This window comes from Notechis scutatus, chromosome 4, assembly GCF_049901735.1.
Source record: "Notechis scutatus isolate UNSWTSFEM ecotype Mainland chromosome 4, rNotScu1.2, whole genome shotgun sequence".
Classification (NCBI taxonomy): Eukaryota; Metazoa; Chordata; class Lepidosauria; order Squamata; family Elapidae; genus Notechis; species Notechis scutatus.
This window is the reverse complement of record NC_142012.1, coordinates 13,584,618-13,606,973: the sequence shown is the minus strand read 5'-3', so window position 1 is coordinate 13,606,973 and position 22,356 is coordinate 13,584,618. Positions and strand designations below refer to the sequence as shown.

Below are 22,356 nucleotides of genomic sequence, written 5' to 3'. Positions count from 1 at the left end.
TCCCTTCCCCTGACAATACACTGTATTCAAAATGTTTATGTGTATATATATATATAAATACTATATGTGTGTGTGTGTGTAGATAGATAGATAGATAGATAGATAGATAGATAGATAGATAGATAGATAGATAGATAGATAGTATAATTTTGGGGGGCTCGCTGCGGGGGGGGTTCTTTTTCCTATTAGGAAAAGAAAAAAAAAAGATCGCCGGTATTGGATCCGATCGTGGGATAACGGGGGCAAGAATTCCCGGGATTGGGTAGGGAAAAAGCCAGCTGAGGCGGTCCCCTCCTCCTTTTCTTTTTCTTCTTCCTTTCGCCTGCTCCGCGGACGTCGGGGGACCAGTTCCCACCACGGTCCGAAGGCTTCGGTGGAGGGAGCGGCTGGCCAAGAAGGAAGGAAGGAAAGTGGGGAGAGGAGAGGAGAGAGGAAGCGAGCCCTCCAGCGGCGGCGGGGAAGGTCGGTCCCGCAGCCGGAGAGCCGGCGGAGGGAAAGAAGGAAGCGGGAGGACAGGAAGGGAGGGGAACCAGGAGCACCGGCGGCGGCAGCAGCAGCAGCAGCGGCCGCCGGGGCAGGGAATTAAAATGGCCACCAGCCGCTGGAACCGGAGGAGGAGAAGCAGCAGCAGCAGCCGCGGGAACAGCGCCGCCTTCCTCCTCACTTTCCGGGCTTCTCCGCTCGACCGAGCCGGGCCTTGATTGATGAGACGGGGAGCTGCCAGCCGAGGGGAGCCGACGGCGGGGGGCGCTGCCTCCGTCTCCTCCTCCTCCGCCTGAAATCGCCCCCTTCGCCGGGGGCTGCAGCCGAGCCGTAAGAGAGGCGGATGGTCGCCTTTCCCACCCCTCTCTTGCGCCTTCTTGCCTCCAGGTCCACCCCGACCCCGGATACCGTCCTGAAGACCCCCCACCTACCCACCCCTGAAGACCCCTCCGGCCAGGGCAGCAGAGCATCCGGGCCGGCTCTCCCCTCAGCTACCCGCAGCCGGAGCAGCAAAGACCACCGTGGGTCCGCCCCACACGCCTCGGGTGAGTTCTGCTCCCTCCGGCCGAGCCTCCTCCGCCTCCGCCGGCCGGGTGGCTCAGCTTTCTTTCTCTCCCCCCGCCCCGACCCCAATCCCTGCATCCCTGATCCCTAGGCCGCGCCGGCGCTCCGAGCTTTCCTCCGCCTTCTTCCCAGAGATGCTGCGGCTGCAGCGGCCGCCGCTGCTTCCTGACCTCTTTCCCCTTGCAAGTCCCGCTGCGCCGTTTTCCTTCCTTCTCGGTCCCGGCCTTTTGTGGGTGGGGGACGGACAGTTATTTCTGCCTAATTTTTGCCTCTCCAGCCCGCAGGAGAGAAAAGAAAGGAAAGGGGGAAGGAAGGGAAAGAGTCCAGGCTTCCCGATGGATGGATGGATGGATGGATTCGTCGTGTTAAAAAAAAAAAAAAAACCAAATTAAAAAGGTTTCGTTTCTTCTTCTGCTTTAAACCAGAGTACCAGCCGCCTCTGTTGTCCTTCTGTCGCGTTTGGAAACTGCCCAGGGCTGGAGGGCCTGCATCCCATGAACCGTGTGAAAAACAGCCAAGCCCCAAATAAATCAAAGCTTGTGTGGGTTTCCAAATGATCCTGGTTTGTAGAAGGGGGCTTGATGCTTGTTGGAGTAGGCAGTCATCAAGCTCCCCCCCCCCTTGCAGGGAATATATATATATTCATTCCAAAAAGGAAAAAAAAATCACTGCATGCCTGTCTTGATCTTTGTTAAACTAAGGATGCTCTGGTTTGGTTAGCTGGTTTGTGGTTTGTGGTGGTACTGTTGTTATTATTTTTTTAAAGCACCTCGTTTTAGATCCGGAAAGGAGGTTTGTTTTCTAGCTGCTGCTTTTTTTTTAATATACTCGATCCATACTTTTCCCAGCAGGAAAAGGAAAAATAACAAAAATGTATCCAATCCCAGCGGGATTAGAGAGGTGTCTTGTTTTGGTTTTGATATAGTGGTTTTTACATGACAGATCTATAGTCTGTGTGAAAAGGTACAAGGAGTGGGGGGGTAAAGAGGATGAAGGCATATTGTCAAGGAGAAAGTCACTAGCCGCTAGGAACAAAGGTTGGCTTAAAAAAAAAGAGAGAGAGAGAGAGAGAGAGTGTTGTGCACGGATGAATAATCCTCTTTAGTTCTTCTCTAGAGAACCTTTATAATGGTTCGCTGTCAGTTAGGGATCTCTCCCTTTCGATTTCAAGGATCTCTTTCTGATTCCACAGAGAACTTGAGGAGATCGTTGGATATTCTTCTTGAGCATTAATGTAAATATCATCAGGCAACTTCTGTACGTTTTTGTTTTGCAGTGGGTTTCATAACCTAGTTGGGAAGGTTTCATTGTGTATGGACTGCAATGACTTGAGGACCAGTTCTTTAAGGCTGAATTTTCACTGGGGGTGGCGGGGAGAATTGATGACCTCCCCTAGTTTTGATTAATAGGGATAGAAGAAAACAAAACGGCTATATAAGGTTTCTGCTTTTTTTGAGATAATAGATATAACAGAGCTGAATCATAAGCAACCATTTACACTGGGAAGCTATCAGAAAATCCAGTACAAAAGCAGGGTTAGAGGTATGGCTGGCATTTTTTTTTTATCCCTGCTCTTTGTTTTCAGGGGTTCCAATTCTTAAAAAGCAATTATTTCAAAACTTCAAATATTTCCAAAGAGGTAATACATCCGATTTGAAAGACTAGAATATTTGAACTGGGGATGGAGATAGGCCAGTAGTATCAAAACAGGATGCATTATTAGGTATTTTTTAAAATCCCGGTTAAAATAAAAAGTAAGGTTCAATTATTGCTTGATGAGGTTCCCTGGAGGGCCTTGCACTGCAGCCCAGTGTAAAATGTATAGATAACAGCTTCTCGTCAAATTTATTCTTCAAATTGCATTTAGATATCAACTGCTAAGTGCATGATCTGAACTTTCTTTTTAACGTAGTGATAAAACGCTGTTTCCCGTTGAAATACAGTTGCATAGGCTTGATTTAGAGTAAAATGAAAGAGTAAAATGGTTTGTGAAATTTATTTAAGGAAGGGGACAAACTGAGTTTGGAACATTTGTGACTTGTCTTTCATGGCTGCAGCAGCTCCTTATTCCGGATTAGCATATTTCACATGTGATCAAACATTTCTGTTAAAGTCTTCTGTGGAGAGAAGGCGCTTATTTTAATTATTTTTTCCATTCCACCAAGATTTACCTATTTTGTCATGAAACTGTAATGAGAAGCAGCAGCAGAGAGCACGTAGGCAGAATAATGATGGTGCATTTCATTGTAATTAGAAGAAAATTCATACATTCACCGATAATTCCCCATGATCTTAACCAGAGAAATGGATATTTGAAGAGTTCAGAATCACTGTGTAATTTCAATTCAATTCTGTAAGAATTATAAGGCAAACATACTGCTGTTTTGCTTATTTGTTGAGTAGTTTCAGCACTTTCTAGGATTTTTTTTAGTTGTTTTTTTTTGCAAAAATGTAATGCAATAATAATTTGGAATAAAATGTTGTTTGAGAGTCTTCAAATCTATATAAATCTGTAAAGTTACACAGGTAGTCCTCGATTTAGGGATACAATAAAGACCAACTTTCTGTTGCTAAGCTAAGCAAGGCAATTCTTAAGCTAATTTTGCGTCATGATTTAATCTTTTTTTTACCACAGTTATTAAGTGAATCACTGCAGTTAAGTGAATCATGCAGTCATTAAGTGAATCTGGCCTCCCCATCTGTCATAAGTTGTAAACTGATCACATTACCCTGGGACAGTTCAACTGTCATAAATATATGCCAGGTCACCAAGTGCCCAAATTTTGATCACATGGCCTTCGGGATGTTGCATTGGTTGTAAGTGTGAAAACTAGTCACTAAACAAATGGTTGCAAGTTGAGGACTACAGTACCTATATTATGAGTCCAAGGACTGATCCAGCTAGCCCTTTACCAACTACTCAAACTTTCTGGATCGGCTCATTCCTAACCTTTGGAACATTTTAATCATTCAGCCTGGGAATTGCTTGTAACTAAAGCTGGAACTTTCTGCCTGCAAACCATTGTCAAACATTGAGCTATGACTTCTCATCATGTAATGTGGTGTATCAGCAATCAAGATAATGGTGCAAACTTTATTTTTTAAAAGCAGAGGTGAGAATTGTTGGGGAAGCCAGAGCTGAATAGGACTTTTGCATTGACAGTATAGAGGCATGTGCAAATTGAGGTTCTTCCTTGCACTTGTGTGTGTAAGACTACAGCAGAATCATCATGTATGTGTAGATGCAGATAGACACACTGCTAACACACTATATAGATAGATCAATGTTTCCGACCTTGTCAACAAATGATATGTGGACTTCAACTCCCAGAATTCTGCAGTCAGCTGCAGATAGATACTACAATTCTTACATCTTGCATGCTAGCTTTGTTGAAATACTATATATAATGCTTTTGATAATCAAAATATAAATAAATAAACCATTTATTTCTGGTGCCTATTCTATGACTAGTCTATTCTTTTTCATTTTCCTGCTTTGTTGAAGATGAATTAGATTTAATGTTATGTTCAAACAGACTTGAAGTAGGTGCCTCTATGATCATTAGATAAAGGAACTATACAGAACTATTAAACTGGATAGGGAGATTTAATAAACATTAAAATAGTTAATAAATTTTGTGGAAAACTTAAACTGCAATTTCTTGATTTAAATTCCTGTATTATCAGACATGTAGCAATAACTGTACTAAAGTATTACATTTGTATTGGATACAAATAATTGCTTAGAAATCTATAGAATGGTGCTAATGGTTGCAATTTTACAACTCCATTTCTAAGTAGATCTATTTGGGTAAGAAATTTGCCCGGTTTAGTAGAACTTTTTTGGGGAGTTTTGAAAACCATATTCACAATCTTATTGTAGCTAAATTTCTTTATGTAACATACATTAGACTGCAGTTTTCAACTCTTCCATTGCTTCCTTTAACAAATACTGGCAGCGTTTTTAACTTCCTTGTTTTTTAAAACCATTCCTTCGATTCACTAGAAAAGTGCCTTTTACTTTTTGTTGGATTTTGAGATCTATTCTTGCAAATGCCACCATTGCTTACTGAAAAAATAGTTGCTTAATTTCCGAGTGTGATGTTAAAATAAATGGATGAAAATTATATGCATTGAAGCTCACCATGAATAATATTGTCGTAAGATTATCCATTTTCCCCCCGACTTCTCTTCCCCTCTCTAAATCTTGATTATAACGATGCCAGCAGCAATCTGTAGTAGAAATCTGGAGAAATCATGTCTGTCTATGCTGGTGTTTGACCATAATCAAGATTTGATTTGATCTTGATTTGAAACATGTCTGCTCACATTGCTGCTTTGAATGAATTCATAAGGATTTTGGTAAATGTCTATAGAGATTCTCAGTCATCCAGGTCCCGAAGCTGCTTTTTTTTCCAAGAGGCACCTGGAATTTCTGGTTTTTCCTTGACGTTTCACTTCTCATCCAAGAAGCCCCTTTAGTTCTGACTGAATGGTGGAGGATGGAAGGATTTAGATTCCTTGTAGTCTTCTGGGCGTTAGCACTCTCTCTGAGGTCATTGAGGCCACTTGGAGGTTTATCTGAACCCTCAGGGTGACCTGAATAGTGCAAATGGATGTGGAACCCTATTGGGAAGGAGTGTGTTGTAAACAGAAGATAGGTGTTGTTGTATCCAACCCTCTCTGTGGAGAGAGGACTGTTCAATCTTGATGTAGATCTGAGGTATTCAGCAGGTTCTGACCAGTTCTGGAGAATTGGTAGCAGAAATTTTGAGTAGTTGGAGAATCGGCAAATACCACCTCTGACTGGCCCCTGCCCCCATCTATTCTCTGCCTCTCGAGTTCCAGCTGATCGGCTGGGTCTTCTTTGGTTGCCCTGCATAGGAGAACGGAGCTGGAAAGCAGGTTAGTGGGGTGGGGAGGAAATGGGATTTTACAGTATCCTTCCCTTGCCCCGCCCACCAAGCCCCGCCCACAGAACCGGTAGTAAAAAAAAATTGAATCCCACCACTGATGTTGATGGCCTCTTTGGCCTTCCATCCACATACCTTCCAGGCTTGTTAGAAAGCTCCAAAGTTTGTTAATGATTGTTTACTAATAAAGACTATCTTGGTTTAAAATGATGCAGTTGAGGAATCTCAACACACATTACAAAGTGATACGATACTTGTTTATTCCAGTGAACCTATTGAGATTTTAAAGCAGGTACTTAAAGCAGATGTTTATCCTACTTCAGGTTGCAATAAAATAAAATGTTGAATTATTGAAATGAATTATTTCAATATTTCAGTTGAAATAAAATGTGCTCCGGTCCTTCTCTGGGATATGGGGAAAGTATGTAGTTATTAAATGTATTATTATTTCTGGATTCTTTTTATTTGCTTAAAGTAAGTTTTAGGAAGAAAATACTTGTAGCCAGAACCATTAAGTAAAGCATCTCCTTTTGATGGTGCTAAAGCTAATTCTTCGTGTCTCCAAATTCAGCTCAAAAACTTCTATCCAAATTAGGAGGACTTGATACTGGTCAGTGCTGCTGTGAGTATTTAAAATTGTGGTCTCTCACGTCCCCTTGGAACTTTCACAATGAGGTTTGTTTCTCAACCTTGTGAACTTGGAGATGTGTGGACTTCAACTCCCAGAATTCCCCAGCCAGCCAAGCATCTTCCAGTTCATTAGGTTGAGAAGCACTCGTCTATAATGTCCATAATTTAACCCTTAACAATTCCTTATTCTGACAGGCCTTGGGTTGACTTTTTTTCAACTGTAAAATGAAGTAGCGATACTTTAGTGATACTTTATTTTGTTGGTAAGTGCCATTGAATAGAAAGGCTGTTCTTGAACCTTTTATAAGCTGCTGTGATAGAAGTGGAAAGCTTTTGGTGCAATTATTCAGAATGTTTCTGGATGAAAATTCACAGTGAATTAAATAATTGAAATAAAGTTCAGGTAACATTTAACAATACTGGGGGGGTTGTGGGGGCGGGTTGTCGATGAAATATATTGTCCTGTGCAAACTGGTAAAACATAATTGAGATTTATACTAGGCATGTTAAGTGTGATGAAAAGAAAGAATATTATGCTTTATTTTCATATTCCTTTTACTCTTCCCTCTAATGTGGTAATTTTTTCATAGTTTAAGACTTAAGTGATGCTGAGCTGTAGAATTAGATCATGAAAAAATAAGGGGAAGATCAGTATTTAATGTATGAGAAACATAGACATTCATGTTCCATTGCATTTATGCTCTTGAAATAATTCTTATTTGAAGGTTGCCTCAAGATATCTCAGGTAATTTGTGCAGGGTTTTTTTGTATGAGCTTCCTTCCTTCCTTCCTTCCTTCCTTCCTTCCTTCCTTCCTTCCTTCCTTCCTTCCTTCCTTCCTTCCTTCCTTCCTTCCTTCTTCCCTCCTTCCCTCCCTCCCTTTATTTTTACACTGTAAATATCTTGGATTGAGAGAGAGAGAGAGAGCAACAGATCCAAAGTCACCTGGCCAGCTTTCAAGTCAGGACTAGAACTCACCCTCTCCTGGTTTCACAGTCTGTACTGGTCCTTTAACATTTAGACCAACTACTAGGCCTAACTTCTTGTATAGACTACTGCAATACACTCTACATGGGGCTGCCCCAGAAGAGCATTTGGAAACCAACTGGTGCAGAATGCATCTGCGTAGGTAGCAAATCATGCCAGGTGAAATTCCAGGTGCTGATTGTCCTCTTTAAATCCCTACATGCCCTGGGACCAGATTATCTGAGAGATCACCTTTTTTTCCAATAACGTCTGCCTGTCCAACGCAATCTAGCAGGAATGGACATACTGCAAATCCATTAGCCAAAAAGTGTAGGCTGGCAGGGGACTACAAAAGGTTTTTTTCCCCCACAGTGCTACTCCTGCTCTTCTGAGAGTAAAATGTGCTAGCCTTTTGTAAGTCTTTTGTAAGTCCCTGAAAATCTGGTTTTGTTCCCTAGCCTGGGGTGCTTGAATGTGTAAAGAACCCTGTTTCCTGGCTTTACTGCTAATTGGCCAAGTATCTCAGCACCTTTGCCTATTTATTTTGCATGTTTTTATTGTTTCAAAAATGTTTTAGTGTTTGAAATGTGATATTTCTTTTGAATTGTAAGCTTCCCAGAGTCATTGACTTGAGTTGAAGGGCTATAGAAATTGAATATAAACAAACAAACAAACAAATATATATTATATAGCTACATATACTGGATTCTGTCAGAGGTAATCCCTATAGAATAGTGTTTTTCAACCTCAGCTACTTTTAATATGTGTGGAATTCTGGGAGTTGAAGTCCACGCATTATAAAATCGCTGAGGTTGAGAAACACTACTATATAGAGTGATCTCTCTGACTGTCATCAGGCTGCTTCATTACATTACCCTCTTCCTTAGTTTGACATTAAATTTTATGATTGGTTTGCATTTTAATTTCTGATTTTAAAATACATTGATTTATAATCTTTAAGCTACTCGTAAATCTAGTTGAAAACCAGTTTAGGTCTAATGACTAAGGTTGTTCTTTCTCTAACAGGGTGAATTTGATTTAAATCATAGAAAAAAAAGGCTTGATTTAAATTGAGTTGAGCAACTGTTCTGCAGCAGCTCCTCCTCTGACCAACAGAGTTGACCGACAGTCTTAATATTGCAGAATATACAGCCTTATGCTACATAATTAAGCTCCATTTCATGCCGAATAAACTAAGTTATTAACATATCTTAAATAGAAAACTATCTTTAGATAGATTTTTACTCCGAAAGCATTTTATTAAAATAAATTTGATAAAAATAAAAAAAATCTGATTTAAATAAAAAAATCTGATTTTTTTTTATAAAAAAAACCCGTTGATTTTTGTCCACCCTGCTATCTGAGAAGAAAACAAAGGCAAACCACTTTTCAAAGTCTTGCCTGGAAAACTGTATGGACTTATCCAGGTACTTGCCAGGAAACAAGTCTGACTTGAAGGCCTGGGAATAAAAAACACTCCAGAACCCAACTGTGAATGCAGATAATGCCTAAATTCAGCCATTATAGTAAACCTTGGATTGTTTTATTCATATCTGGTTGAATCAACCAAAAGCAACTTGGTTCTCATGCATGTTTAAGTCACACAAGAGGTTTAGCCTGGTTTTCAATTTGGTCAATAATTAAAAAGGTCCAAACTCCCTCCTTCCTTCCTTCCTTCCTTCCTTCCTTCCCTCCCTCCCTCCCTCCCTCCCTCCCTCCCTCCTTCCTCCCTCCCTCCCTTCCTTCCTTCCTTCCTCCTTCTCCCTCTCCCTTTCCCTCTCCTTCTATCATTGCGGAAAAAGACATTGTTTACTAGATGAGCAAGTTTATGTTAATTAATATTTACTAATACAAAGTTTGCTAAGTAAATGAATACACAGGTGAAAGCAGTAAGTTATGTAATCAAGTGCCCTTTGGCCCAATAGGTTGTCTTTCAAGAGCCATTGGATTAAGATTGTTCCAAAGTCTCAGTAGGGCCAAAAATATTTGAATTCCACTTCACTCTCTTCACTAGCTTAAAGGGTTTTGTTTTATTCATAAGTACAGTACAGTAATAGGAGGTGGATGCAATATGCTTTAATGTTCTTTAATTGCAGTTAAGTCGATGATGAAATTTCTAAGAATGAACTGAAAGGCTACAAAAGATTAGCTATTTAAATATATTATCACTTAAACAGCTTTGGGTGCTTGTGTATGTGCATGTGTGTGTTTGCGTGTGCATGTGTTCGTGTGTGTATGTCCATGTACCCCAATGAGTAATTATAGGTAGCATGTAAAACAGTATTTTTCAGCTTTGGCAATCTTAAGATGTGTGGACTTCAACTCCCAGAATTCATCACTGGCTAGGGAATTCTAGGAGTTTAACTCCACATATCTTAAGGTTGCCAAGATTTGAGAAACACGGATATATGTATGTATGTATGTATGTATGGTATTCAGCTTTGTTCGGGTATTTTCCCACGTCATTGTAGTTGTGCTTTTAAAGTTGTAGCAACGTTTCGGCAGAATCTCATCTGCCATCATCAGGCTTCTGTATGATGTATGATGGCAGATGAGATTCTGCCGAAACGTTGCTACAACTTTAAAAGCACAACTACAATGACGTGGGAAAATACCCGAACAAAGCTGAATACCATACATGTAAGTACCCGCGAAAACTTAAGAAAAGATAGATAGATAGATGATAGATAGATGATAGATAGATAGATAGATAGATAGATAGATAGATAGATAGATGAAAATATACGAGAGCGCAAAAACAGGGAGTATCAGATTTCAGAATATACACATGTATGTATGTATGTATGTATGTATGTATGTATATAAATTGTCAATGTTCCTAATTTACTGGACATGTTTGTGCATTATGTAAGCTTTGATTATAGGATAAATCAAAATTGATGAGTTTGTATTTTGTGCTAATAATATGTACTGTGTTTTGCTTAATTTTAGTTAACATACCTGGTAGATGTTTGTAAACTATGATTTATGACTTAATAACGTGATCACAGCCCTTAAGTCAAAACGAAAGTCACCCATATTATAGCTTAAAACAAGATATATGAAAGTTCCTGTATTTCAAAGTTCATTTTATCATGTTTTCTGACGTCTCTGAATCAGGGAGCTGAGGGAATTTTAGAGCATTTCTATAGCATGTTCAATGTACCTTCTTGTATAATATTGGTTATAATAACCATGATAAATGAGAGCACTTGCAATTACTATTAATTATGAAATACATAATTCTAGCTCAAGTGCAGTCTGTATGCATTTGCCTAGAGAATACATTGCCTCTGTATAAAATCTTTTGTATTTTATTCTGGGGGAGGCATTGAATTCTTTCCCCCTTATTCATAGCTGTTTCTTTTGTTTCTGAGTAGGAAATCTGTAATAGAACGCTGACTATTCGTGTATTGCTATGTTGAAGGAAGTCTTTAAATTGTACTATATAGAAAGGTGTATTACTTTGCATATAAATTCTGGTGGAATTATTTTTTGGGGGTGGGTTAAATCTAAATTTGAGCAAATAGGTTCAGAAATTGCAATAGTTGATGATGTTAAACTGTCATTAAAATGGAATGGAAAACACATACATAGCGCAGGAATATCTGGGAAAGGTGATCCTGGAGGATTAAACATTTTTTATCAGAATAGCAGAATTGGAAGGGATTTGGGAGTACAACCCCCTGCTTGGGCAAGAAACCCTATACCATTTCAGACAAATGGCTGTCCAATCTCTTCCTAAAAATCTCTAGTGTTGGAGCACCTACAACTTCGTAATTGAATAGGAGCGAGATTTAGAGATTTAGCCCCACTGGAAATAGTAAAATTGTGATGACCCGGGGCGTGGCACAAATGAAGTCACAAAAATAGGTAAAGTCCTTTTAATACCTCCAGCTTGGCCCCCAATGTCCAGTTATCCTCAGCTGGAGATCAAACTCTTCCAAAAACAGTCTAAAAAGGAAAGAAATGCAGTCCGAACCCAAAGTACAGATAAAGTAGAAATAAAAAAAACCTACACAAACCACGCTGAAGTAATTAGCACGACAGGCCAGGATAATAAATTGCAGACTTCCAAAAATTAACAAAGCACACACGGTTGGGAGCCTGGACAAAGATAATGCACGCTTTGCTTCCAGCAAGGTGCTGTGTGCAAATGCCCTTCTTATATCCTGTTTTCCCAGCTGCAACTAATGAAAGGGATCAGGGCCTTTTTCTCTCCCGTAAGCTACGTTGCTCCCTTCTCTGTTCCTCCCTGCATGCCCTAGGGTGAAAAAGGGGTGGCCCTGGGTCTTCTTCTGAATGCCCAGCCGGACTGTGCCCTTCCCCTGTTTCTTCCACAGCCACCGGAGCCACACTCCCACTTCCTGTCAGCTGCTCAATCTCCCCCTCAGAATCAGACTCCAACAAGGGCATGACAAAAATATAGGTAAGTCTAAGAAGCAGGAGCTGTAGTAATAGAATTGGAAAGACCTTCGTGGTCTTCAAGGCCAACCTGCTGCTCAAGCAAGAGACCCTATACCATTTCAGATTAATGATTGTCCAATCTCTTATTAAAACTTCCAGTATTGGAGCATTTACAGCTTCTGGAGGCAAGTTGTTTCACTGGTTGATTGTTCTCACTGTCGGGAAATTTCTGTTTAGTTCTAGGTTGGTTCTCTCCTTGATTACTTTCCATCCATTGGGCCTAAGAGCTTGTACCTGACTATCTGTGGCTCATAACCCAATTGTGTCCTTTTTGGATGTTAAAAAAAAGGCCAAGATGACAGTCATGGCAATATGGAAGGTATGTCTGAGACACCAATGTAGGGGTGGGACTTGAGTTGTACTGTTTCTACTGCTGTCTTGATTTTTTTCATCACATATATGTTGGGCACCACCATTATAACATCTTCAGACATGATATTCTTCCGATTAAAATCAGAATTCAGATTTTTTGGGGAATCGTCCCCCCCTTTCCTCCCCTTCTTTTCCTCCTTCCCCTCCCCTTGGAGGGCCCCTGAGCCAGGAGTTGCTACCGCCGGCGCATCTCCGTGCGGCTCCAGTCCCGCGTTGCCTCAGGAAGGGAAAAGCAAAAAGGAAGAGCCGCCGCGGCGCTTTGCAACGGCAGCAGCGACACCAAAGGCTCAGGCGCAGCGGCTCCTGGGTTTCTTCTTCCTCCTCCTGGCACCTTTCAGTCCATGGATACTTAAAGAGAACCGCGACCCCTTGAATGGACAGCCGCAGAGGTGCGCAGAGCCCCAGCCGGACACCTGAGCAGAGCCTGGGCGGTGCGAGCGGAGGCCACTGAGCGGCAGGAAAAGGGAGCTGGGCAGCCACAGACCAGCCGTCTCTCCGTCTGACGGCCTCGGCCGAATCTCTGCCTCCCAGCGTGCTTGGTCCTCCGCCCGCAGGTTTCCCCGGCCCCTTGCCAAGCGGGTTTTCCGCCCCAGCCCGACAGGGCCCTCGCTGCCTTCCCCTCTCCTGGCCGGCCGGGCTCCTTGGGCAACCTGGCTGCCTCGTGCCGAGAAGCGCGCTGCCAGGTGGGGGCCATGCGGGCAACACGCCACCGCCCGGCCCTGGTGAGGGAAAGCAGCGGGCGCTCCCCGGGCGGTGGCCTCGGCCCCGCCACCAGGGAAGCGGCTTCTCAGCTCCGGAGCTGATCCACACCTGACCGGCTGGAAAGGAAGGGTGTGTAGCGTTGGTGTTGTGTGTGCGATTTCTTGGCGCGTGGCGCGGGGTCTCTTTTGGCCGGCCCCAATTTTTTTTTTCAGAGGGGAATATCCTGCCTGCATCTTGTGTGAACAGGGAATCCTGTAATCCAGCACTTGGATTTATGTACATCTCTCATTTAGAAAACTGCAAATCGATTTCTCCCTTGTAAGTAAACTCTATGGTGGAGTTTTAGATGCATTGAAGTACCTTTTTTTCTTTTGGTAGTTTATTAAAATGGTTTTGGAATATAGGTAGTACTCGAGTTACAACCACAATTGAACCCAAAATTTTATATTGCTAAGCAAAACATTTGTTAAGTGAGTTTTGCCCCATTTTGTGACCTTTCTTGCCACAGCTGTTAAGTGAATCATTACATGTGTTAAGTTAGTAACACAGTTGTTAAGTGAATCTGGCTTCCCCCCATTGACTTTGCTGGACAGAAGGTCACTAAAGGGGATCACTTGACTCTAGGACACTGTCATAAATATGAACCAGCTGCTAAGCATCTGAATTTTGATCATGTCACCATAGGGAATGCTGCAACGGTTGTAAGTGTGAAAAATGGTCGTAAGTCACTTCTTTCAGTGATTCAATATTATGATTCCACATTTAGCAAAGGAAATACAAAGCTAATCAATCTGCATCACAGTCTTATTGTTTTACTGGAAATGGTTCTTTAGGCTTCTTCCTTAAAATATAGTTAACCTACAATGGAACAAAATAAAGTTGAGATAACTTTGGACTCATTCAATGATTAATGCATTACCACAATATATTTTTTAATGTGTTGATTGAGAATTTCACATTATACAATGTTTTTCTCTCCTCTTCACTCTTTCCCAAAGAGCAAAAGAAATTCTGTTAAGATTTGATAAATGTGATGTTCTTTAAACTGCTACAGTTAAACTTGGATAAATCCTAAAAGGCAAAGTAGACCTCCTGCAGGTTTGCTGGAAAAAAAGCTATTATTCTCAATCAATATAAAATGGGAACTTTGAGACCTACTGTATTCCTACAAACTGTTAAAGCAAATGATATACATGCAATTCCTTTCCCAATCAATACTTTTCATTAAAAACCCAGAGTATTGTTGGAAGAAATTTCCCCAGTTTGTTCTTCAGCTGGGAAGCAGTCCCCAATGCTGAGAAAGAATTGACACGGAAGCGAGCTACCAAAAAGTGGGATTTTTTAATTCAGGAAGGCAAGAAGAGTAGTGACACAGCTTGAGTGTTCCTGGCTGGCAAGCAGATTGGGGCGGCCAATACATGCCTTCTTATACTTGATTTTCCTTTGAAGCTCCTACAGTTTGATGGAGTTATTTGTGTGCCTCTAGTTATAGTGATTGCCCTGAGTTCTGTCTTCCTGCCTTAATGGATTAATCCTGTCCCTGGACCTTTGTCTTTCCTATCCTGGAGGTGAATCCTGTCAGGGAAGAGGAAAAGAAGAGTTCTTGGTGAGTTATTTTTAGCTGGTTTTAAGTATTTTCGGGATCTGCTTTATGGTCAGGCTTTGTTATTTCTGTAACTGGCTTTTGATGGCTTTTGGCTGCTCTGAGTTTTCCTTTCAGCTTATGCTTTTGCTTCGGGTTTGAATTTCTTAAAGGAGGAAGGGCTGTTTTAAGTCTTTTGGCACTGCTTTAGTGGTTCCTGGCACTGTCCTTTTGGGGTGTACTTCCCACAGTATGAAACGAAATGTAGACAAATTTCAAAGTTCAAATAGCTATTTATTAGATAGTTTTCAATATATAACTATTCGTTTAGCAACCATTCAAAGTTACAATCGCACTGGAAAAAAGAGATCCACAACTGCTCCTCATACTTACAACCACTGGAGTCACACAAAGAAAATATGGGCACTTGTAAATCAGCAAAGAATTTGCAACTTTTTCAGTTGTCTTCCGCCAAGCAAAATCAATGCGGGGACCCAGATGTGCATAACAACCACGTGATTCGTTTAACTGGAGTGAATCACTTAACCATGATGATAAAAAAAAGAGTTGGAAAAACCCTGCATGAGTCACTTAACAACTGCCTGACTTAGCGATGGCAATTTCTGGTCCCCATTATAGTCTTAAAGCAAGGTCGACCTCTACCGTTCAGCACTTCAGTATGATGCGGTGTTCGATATTTGGAGTATTTTTTGACCCTGGATATTTTTAGGAGTTACGAGTTTGAGATACTGTGCTAGTGTGTTAATTTTCGCGAGGAAAAATGGAAACTTGAAGAGTGTTTTCGATTTATGGAGAGATGAATAACAGGGTCATATGGTAATAGTCTGCTGGAGAATTTTTCCTCCTTATATACTTCGGTGACGGTATGATTCATTATATGTCCCCTCAGGTCATCATCATAATAAAGGCAACAGCAATTTTGGTTTTCAGTTTAGCTTCTGCAAGCAGAGTTTGTTTTGAAAATACACATTTAAAAAGTAGATCAGTGTGAATCGGATATCAATTAGCTTTGCACTCACAGGCAAACTATTTCTTTATTGTGCCACCCATCTCAAAGGCTACAGAAGGAATTTTGAAAATAAAGTACATTTTTCTCACTGAGCATGACTAATAAAATCCCCAGGAAAGCTTGTCTGAATATTTTATTTGAACTAATATCAAGGATAGAAACTGGCCGATGACACAGACAAAAGTGGCAAATGTAGAAGAGATATACTGGCCATTTTAAATCTCAAAATATGAAATGCTGAGTTTAGCTTTTTGTTTGATAGGATATGATACCCCTAACCATCACCTTCCCCAAGGATTTTATGCAAGAAATGTCAGGAAGGAATGAAATACCTATTTGAACTGAGTTATCTCATATATATGGATTACTCAAATTCATACTCAAAAAAATGTTGTTTAATCAAAAAATTAACATTCAACTAACATTCAGCCAATGTAACTTACATTGGATAAAGGTGTTGCAATTGTAGATATTGTTGTGGTCACCAGTGGTGGGATTCACATTGTTTTTACTACCGGTTCTGTGGGCATGGCTTGGTGGGCATGACAGGGAAGGATAGTGTAAAATCTCCAGTCACAAGTGGTATTTGCCAGTTCTCTGAACTACTCAAAATTTCTGCTACCAGTTCTCCAGAACTGGCCAGAACCTGCTGAATTACCACCTCTGGTAGTCACCCTGTGAATAGAATATTGGAATGAATTAGTATGTTCGGGAGCAACATAAAGTGTAGTTCTTGTGAAATGTTTTAATTTCCAGAATTCATAGGCCAAAGAATGTGTGTTTTGAACAATACATTGTGTAAGATCCAATCTGGGTCGGTCATTGAAACCTAAGGTTTTTACTCTTCCGAACTTTCGGACTCGTGCTGGAGCCCATCCTCTGTACTGGAATATGTTTTGGGCTATTCTATGAATCATATTTATGTGGTGTCTTCCTATTGGTTAATTGATGTGTTGATGGCCAGCAATTGGCTGTTATTTCCTTGTGTTATTGGTTGATTGATGTGTTGATGGCCAGTGATTGGCTGTTATTTCCTTGTGTTATTGGTTGATTGATGTGTTGATGGCCAGTGATTGGCTGTTATTTCCTTGTGCTATTGGTTAATTGATGTGTTGATGGCCAGCAATCGGCTGTTATTTCCTTGTGCTGCCAAATCCTCAGCTCCAAAGTACCTGATAAATTGCTGGGTTCATTCATTTCCCTGGCTATCTTTGTACCTGCATGACCAACAATCTTAGTAGCTGCGAAATTGAATATATGTCCTTGTTCATTGCAGTGGGAAGCTACCAATGATTGGACCCAGATTGGATTTTGCAGTATTATGTTGCAACACGTATATTTGCCTTTATTCGTAATACATTTTGTTCTCTCATTGACTGTAAGATCAGACATATTTATTTTATAGCCTCTCTCTCTCTCTTTTACACTGAAGTACAGGTAGTCCTTGACTTATGACCACAAGTGAGCCCAACATTTATGTTGCTAAAGTGAGAAATGCTAAAGTTTTGCCACATCTGCAACTTTTCTTGGGACATTTGTTAACTGAATCAATGCAGTGGTTAAATTAGTAACACAGTTGTGAAGTGAATCTGGTTTCAAGGTCTTTCCCCAAGGTCTCAAAAGGTGTTGACCCCCTCTCCCTGGGCACACTGCAACCGTCATAAATGTGAGTCAGTTTTCAAGCATCTGAATGTAAATCACATGACCATGGGGATGCTGCAATGGTCATAAGTGTGAAAAAATAGCCATAAGTCACTTTTTTCAGTGCCGCTGTAACTTCAGGCAGTCGCTAAATGAACTGTTGTAAGTCCTACCTGTACTCCTTGTGTACCTATGTAGCCCACTGGATGTTTTATTTGTATATACATTTTTCAGTTATGTCAAAGGAGTCTTTAGAAGGAAGACTGCATATTGTTCTCGTCTGCCAAACCGTTCCAAAATTTATCACAATATCTGTGTACAAACCTTGGGCTAAGCTATATATATCAGAGTTCACAGAACACTTCAAACCAAAACTAAGGTACATTATTATTTAACTTGGGTTCCCAAACTGTGCTCTGTGGTAACCTGGAGCAATGCAGCGACCTCACAAGGAGCTCTGCGGATTCGTGAATTACTAGTTTAAAGTAGTCCACAGTTTGGCCTAGGGACACTGTGAAATTACTGAGGCAGTAAAGGTGATGTGATCTAAGAAAGCTTTGGGACCTCTGGCTTAATACGATGTGTCAACCAGTTCAAGTAAATCTTTCTGAAACTCCTTCCTGATTTACCCATTCCTCCCTCATCTTCAGGATCGAGTCTTCATTCATTTCCATTAATTCTAAAATTGCTATTCTGTTGATATACTTAGTGGTAAACCTTCCTAAACTCAGTGTCATGCCCCTGGTGGAGACTGACTCTGAGGGAGAGGAGGAGCAGCCCAGTGGAAGTGTGGCTCCGGAGGTTGTGGAGGAGGCTGGGGAAGGGCAGAGGCCGGCTGAGCAGTCAGAGGAGGACCCAGGCCCATCCCCTCTCCATCCTAGGGCATGCAGGGAGGAGAGGATAAGGGAGAAACGTGGTCTCCTCGGGAGGAGAGGGCCTTGATCCTCTTCATGGGCTGCAGGTGTGAGAACTGAATAAGAGTTTGGGCCTGCGTACTGGCAAACGCTGGAAACAAAGCGTGTTTTATTTTGATCTGAAGTTATCCTGTGCCTTGTTATCTCCTTGAATTTGGTAAATACTTCTGTTCTGTTGTGGAAATTTCATCATTGTAGTTTGGTTTTTTTATTTCACCTCTATCTGCTCATTAAGTTCGGACTGTACTGCTTTCTTTTGAAGACTATTTTTGAGTACGTTTCATCTCCAACTGAGTATTATTGAACAGTGGGGCCAACTTTAATGGAGGCATTAAAGGACATTTATTTACGTTTTGGATTTTGTTACATTTGTGTTACACTCTGGGTCATCGCACTCAGTATAGAAAAAATAGGTGTATACAAGGGGACCTTGGTGCTCTCTGAGCTTGGTTGTTTTCTTGCAGACATTTCATTACTCAACTAGGTAACATCATCAGGGTCAGGGGGGCATAGGGTTTGCTGTCTAGTTTATAGACAGCTGGCTTGCCCTGTCAGTGTTGGTGGGAATGTTCTTGGTAGTATATTCCTTGAATATATCTGAATGAAATATAGTGTATTTCCATGCAGTGATTTACAGCTGGAGTCTTAACAACCTGGTATTATTTTTTTTAGGAAATAGGCTGGAGCGGTGGTGGCACATTGGTTAGAATGCAATGTAGGTAATCCTCAATTTACAAATGCAACTGAGCCCAGAATTTCTGTTGCTAAATGAGACATCTGTTAAGTGAGTTTTGCCCCATTTTACGATTTTTCTTGCCTCAGTTGTTAAGTGAATCACTGTAGTTGTTTGATGAATCTTGGTTCCCCATTGACTTTGCTTGTCAGAAGGTCACAAACGGTGATCACACGACCCTGGAGGACTGCAACCGTCATAAATATGAGTCAGTTGCCAAGCGTCTGAATTTTGATCACATAACCATAGGGATGCTGCAGTGGTCCTAAGTGCGAAAACTGGGCATAAGTCGCTTTTTTTCAGTGCCATTGTAATTTGAACAGTCACTGAATGGACTGTTATAAGTCGAGGACGATCAGTTTTGCCAGCTAACTCTGCCCACAGCCTGGAATTTGATCCTGTTGGGGCTCATGGTCGACTCAGCCTTTCATTCTTCTGAGGTGAGTAAAACGAGGACCCAGATTTTGGGCGCATTATGCTGACATATAGACATACTAGCTGGTTACCCTTGCTTCGGTACGAAACTATGTGATCGGGCTTAGATTTTTGGGAGGAAAATAAGGGGAAAAAATCTGCCTCTGCCTACCAGCATCCATTGGTATTCATCTGGCTAGTGTGAGAGATTTGAGGGCTTTTTGGAAACTGAAACAGTACTTGCTGTGTGAGCAAGAAGGAGACAGCAAGGAGCCTGGGCGTGGCTTAGCTCAACTGTTCTGTACTAAAGCTGGTTGCTGCTGTGAAACTAAAACGGAAACGGAAACTCCTCTCCTCTGCTTGTGTTTTGCATTTGGAACAGATTTCTTTTCAGGTGGGGAGGGGGGAATAGAACTCCTTAGCATCAGAGAGTTTTAATAATAATATAGGAAATACTAATGCTCTGATGGTCATTTTGAAAAATCCTTTCTTAGCGAGTACCTAGAAACCAAGAGGAACATATGTGCCAAATTTCAAGTTTGTAAGCTTTATGGTTCTGGAGATTTTGTGATGACACGTGAGTAGTATTTCGCTTTTACATATATATATATTATATAGATATAGATATAACTCTCAGTGCTGTAAAGTACTATGGAGCGGTTTATAAGTCTTAAGTGCTATTGCTATATGTCTTAATTTTATTTTTATAGCTGCTGTGGTTAAAGAAGGGTCTATGAGTCTGCATGCACAGTCTCTCTCTCTCTCTCTTTCTCTCTCTCTCTCTCACACACACACACACACACAGAACTATATAAGAAATTACAGATGTGTGATATAATGAACACTGGAACTTTTTTCTTTGAATAGTGCTGCTGTTCATCAAAGCCATCTTCCCCCAGTCATATGTCTTCCAGATGTTTACAGCTGATTGTGAGAAGCTTACTTTGATTCCCTAACAACCTGGAGTTGGAATTTTGACTCTTGGCTTCCCATTACTGCCGTCCTTGAGAGATATTTCCATTTGACTGCTGTGGAAAAAAAGAAACTCCAAATAGAGCTTGAATGTTTTGATTAGCAGTTCCCTCTGGGAGAAGGAACCAAGTGATCTATTCATAGCAAGTCAAAAGTTCTGGATTTGGGTTTAACCTGACATTTAAATGGACAGCTATACTGGAAACATTAGGCATGTGTAAAACTATTACAAAGATTTCTTGCTAATGCAGTGTGCCATGATTTATTTTAGAAGGAAAAGTGCCCTGTAAATGGAATAGTTGTTCATTCTTTCCAAGGACAAATGTGCATAATAGCTTTTTGATATGTTGGATATTAACATATTTTCAGTTGAGAAATTGGTTGTTCTCTTGGATATTTGTAAAAAAAAAAATTGCGAGTTCTGCCAGGATTGTTGGCAGAAATAATTTCATTCATACACACACACAGACAAAAAACTCCATGAAAGTAATTGTGAAAATAATATCAGAAAAGTAAATTGCTTTTCATTCTGTTTGAGCTTGCAAAAATCATAAAGAATCCATTTGAGCAAGTATCCTAAAAGTAAAATTTAAAACCTTTCTATTTAAATATAGCCTACTGTTTTGTTTTGTTTTTGACTTAGAAAGAATAAAGTCATTACCTAATTTTAAAACAATATCAGATTAATTACCGACAATAAGTTAGTAATAGGAAATGTTGAAAACTTGCAATGCCTGTGTTTATGTATACCCTGGCTTTGTAAGATGCGTAATTGTGCTTATATGAGCCACAGTTGGCTTGGCTATACACAACACTAAATTATAAAATACGATTTGTAAATCACAATGGTGGAGTTTACAATATATCGACCACAAATAAACAGACCATACATCACATTTTTGATGACTGTAATATGTGAAGTCATGGGATTCATAAAGTCTGTTTGCACAATGACATTGCACCTGTATCAGTGGGAATTCATATTAAGATCCATTAACATGAAAGTTCACTGAAAGTTAATCTTTTTTAGCAATAGCAATAGCCCTTAGACTTATATACCACTTCACAGTACCTCTCTAAATCTCTCTAAGTGGTTTACTATTGCTCCCAACAATTGGGGTCCTGATTTTACGGACCTCTGAAGGATGGAATACTGAGTCAATCTTCAGCTGGTCAGAATCGAACTACCAAACTGCAGTCAGCTGGCAGTCAGCAGAAGTAGCCTGCAGTACCGCATTCTAACCACTGCGCCACCACAGCTCATATTAGCTCATTTTAAACCTATATATATATAAATGATTCATAGTATCTGTGAATCCAATGCATAAGTAAACTACAGGTAGTTCTCAACTTACAACCATTTGCTTAGTGACCGTTCAAAGTTACAATGGCCCTGGAAAAAGTAACTTATGGCCATTTTTTATGCTTACGACCGTTGCAGCAATCCCGCCGTCACATGATCAGAATTCGGACACTTGGCAGCTGGCATGTATCTATGACGGTTACAGTGTCTCTAGTCATGTGATCTCCTTTTGCAACCTTCTGACAAGCCAAAGTCAATGGGGAAGACAGATTCACTTCAACAACTGCAGGGATTCACTTAACAACTGTGGCAAGAAAGGTCATAAAATGGGGCAAAGCTCATTTAACAGCTCCCTTGCTTTAGCAACATAAATTTTGGACTCAGTTGTGGTCACAAGTTGATGATAATCTGGGCTAATCCATAAAATTGGAAGGTTAAAAAAAAACACTTTTGGATATAGGAAATTACTGTTTTAATTATGGCCAAACGAAAGATTGTATCCAAATTTAGAGATTTGGGATGGTAAGAATGTAATATTCCTGCCTTCCAAATTTGACTTGTTGATTATAGACTGTAAAAGAAGACTGAATAGAAGAAATGTTTTCTGCCTGCTCTTTCTTAACCCTCTGGGTTACTACATCATTTTCATAATAGTATGCCTGCTGGTATAT

At 40.6% G+C, this 22,356-nt stretch overlaps 1 protein-coding gene across 7 annotated transcripts in view; it reads left to right on the top strand.

Annotated features, from left to right (window-relative positions):
* The first annotated feature begins 514 nt into the window (after positions 1–514).
* The window catches only part of WDFY3 (WD repeat and FYVE domain containing 3), a 182,410-nt gene continuing 160,568 nt past the window's right edge, over positions 515–22,356 (top strand). For 6 of the 7 annotated variants that reach the window (XM_087962815.1, XM_087962813.1, XM_087962814.1 and 3 more), the window contains exon 1: positions 532–1,028. The gene's annotated coding sequence lies outside the window, so the exon portion shown is untranslated. Of the gene's footprint in view, positions 1,029–22,356 lie in introns of all 7 variants that reach the window. The other variant, XM_026683686.2, reaches the window with a different exon arrangement.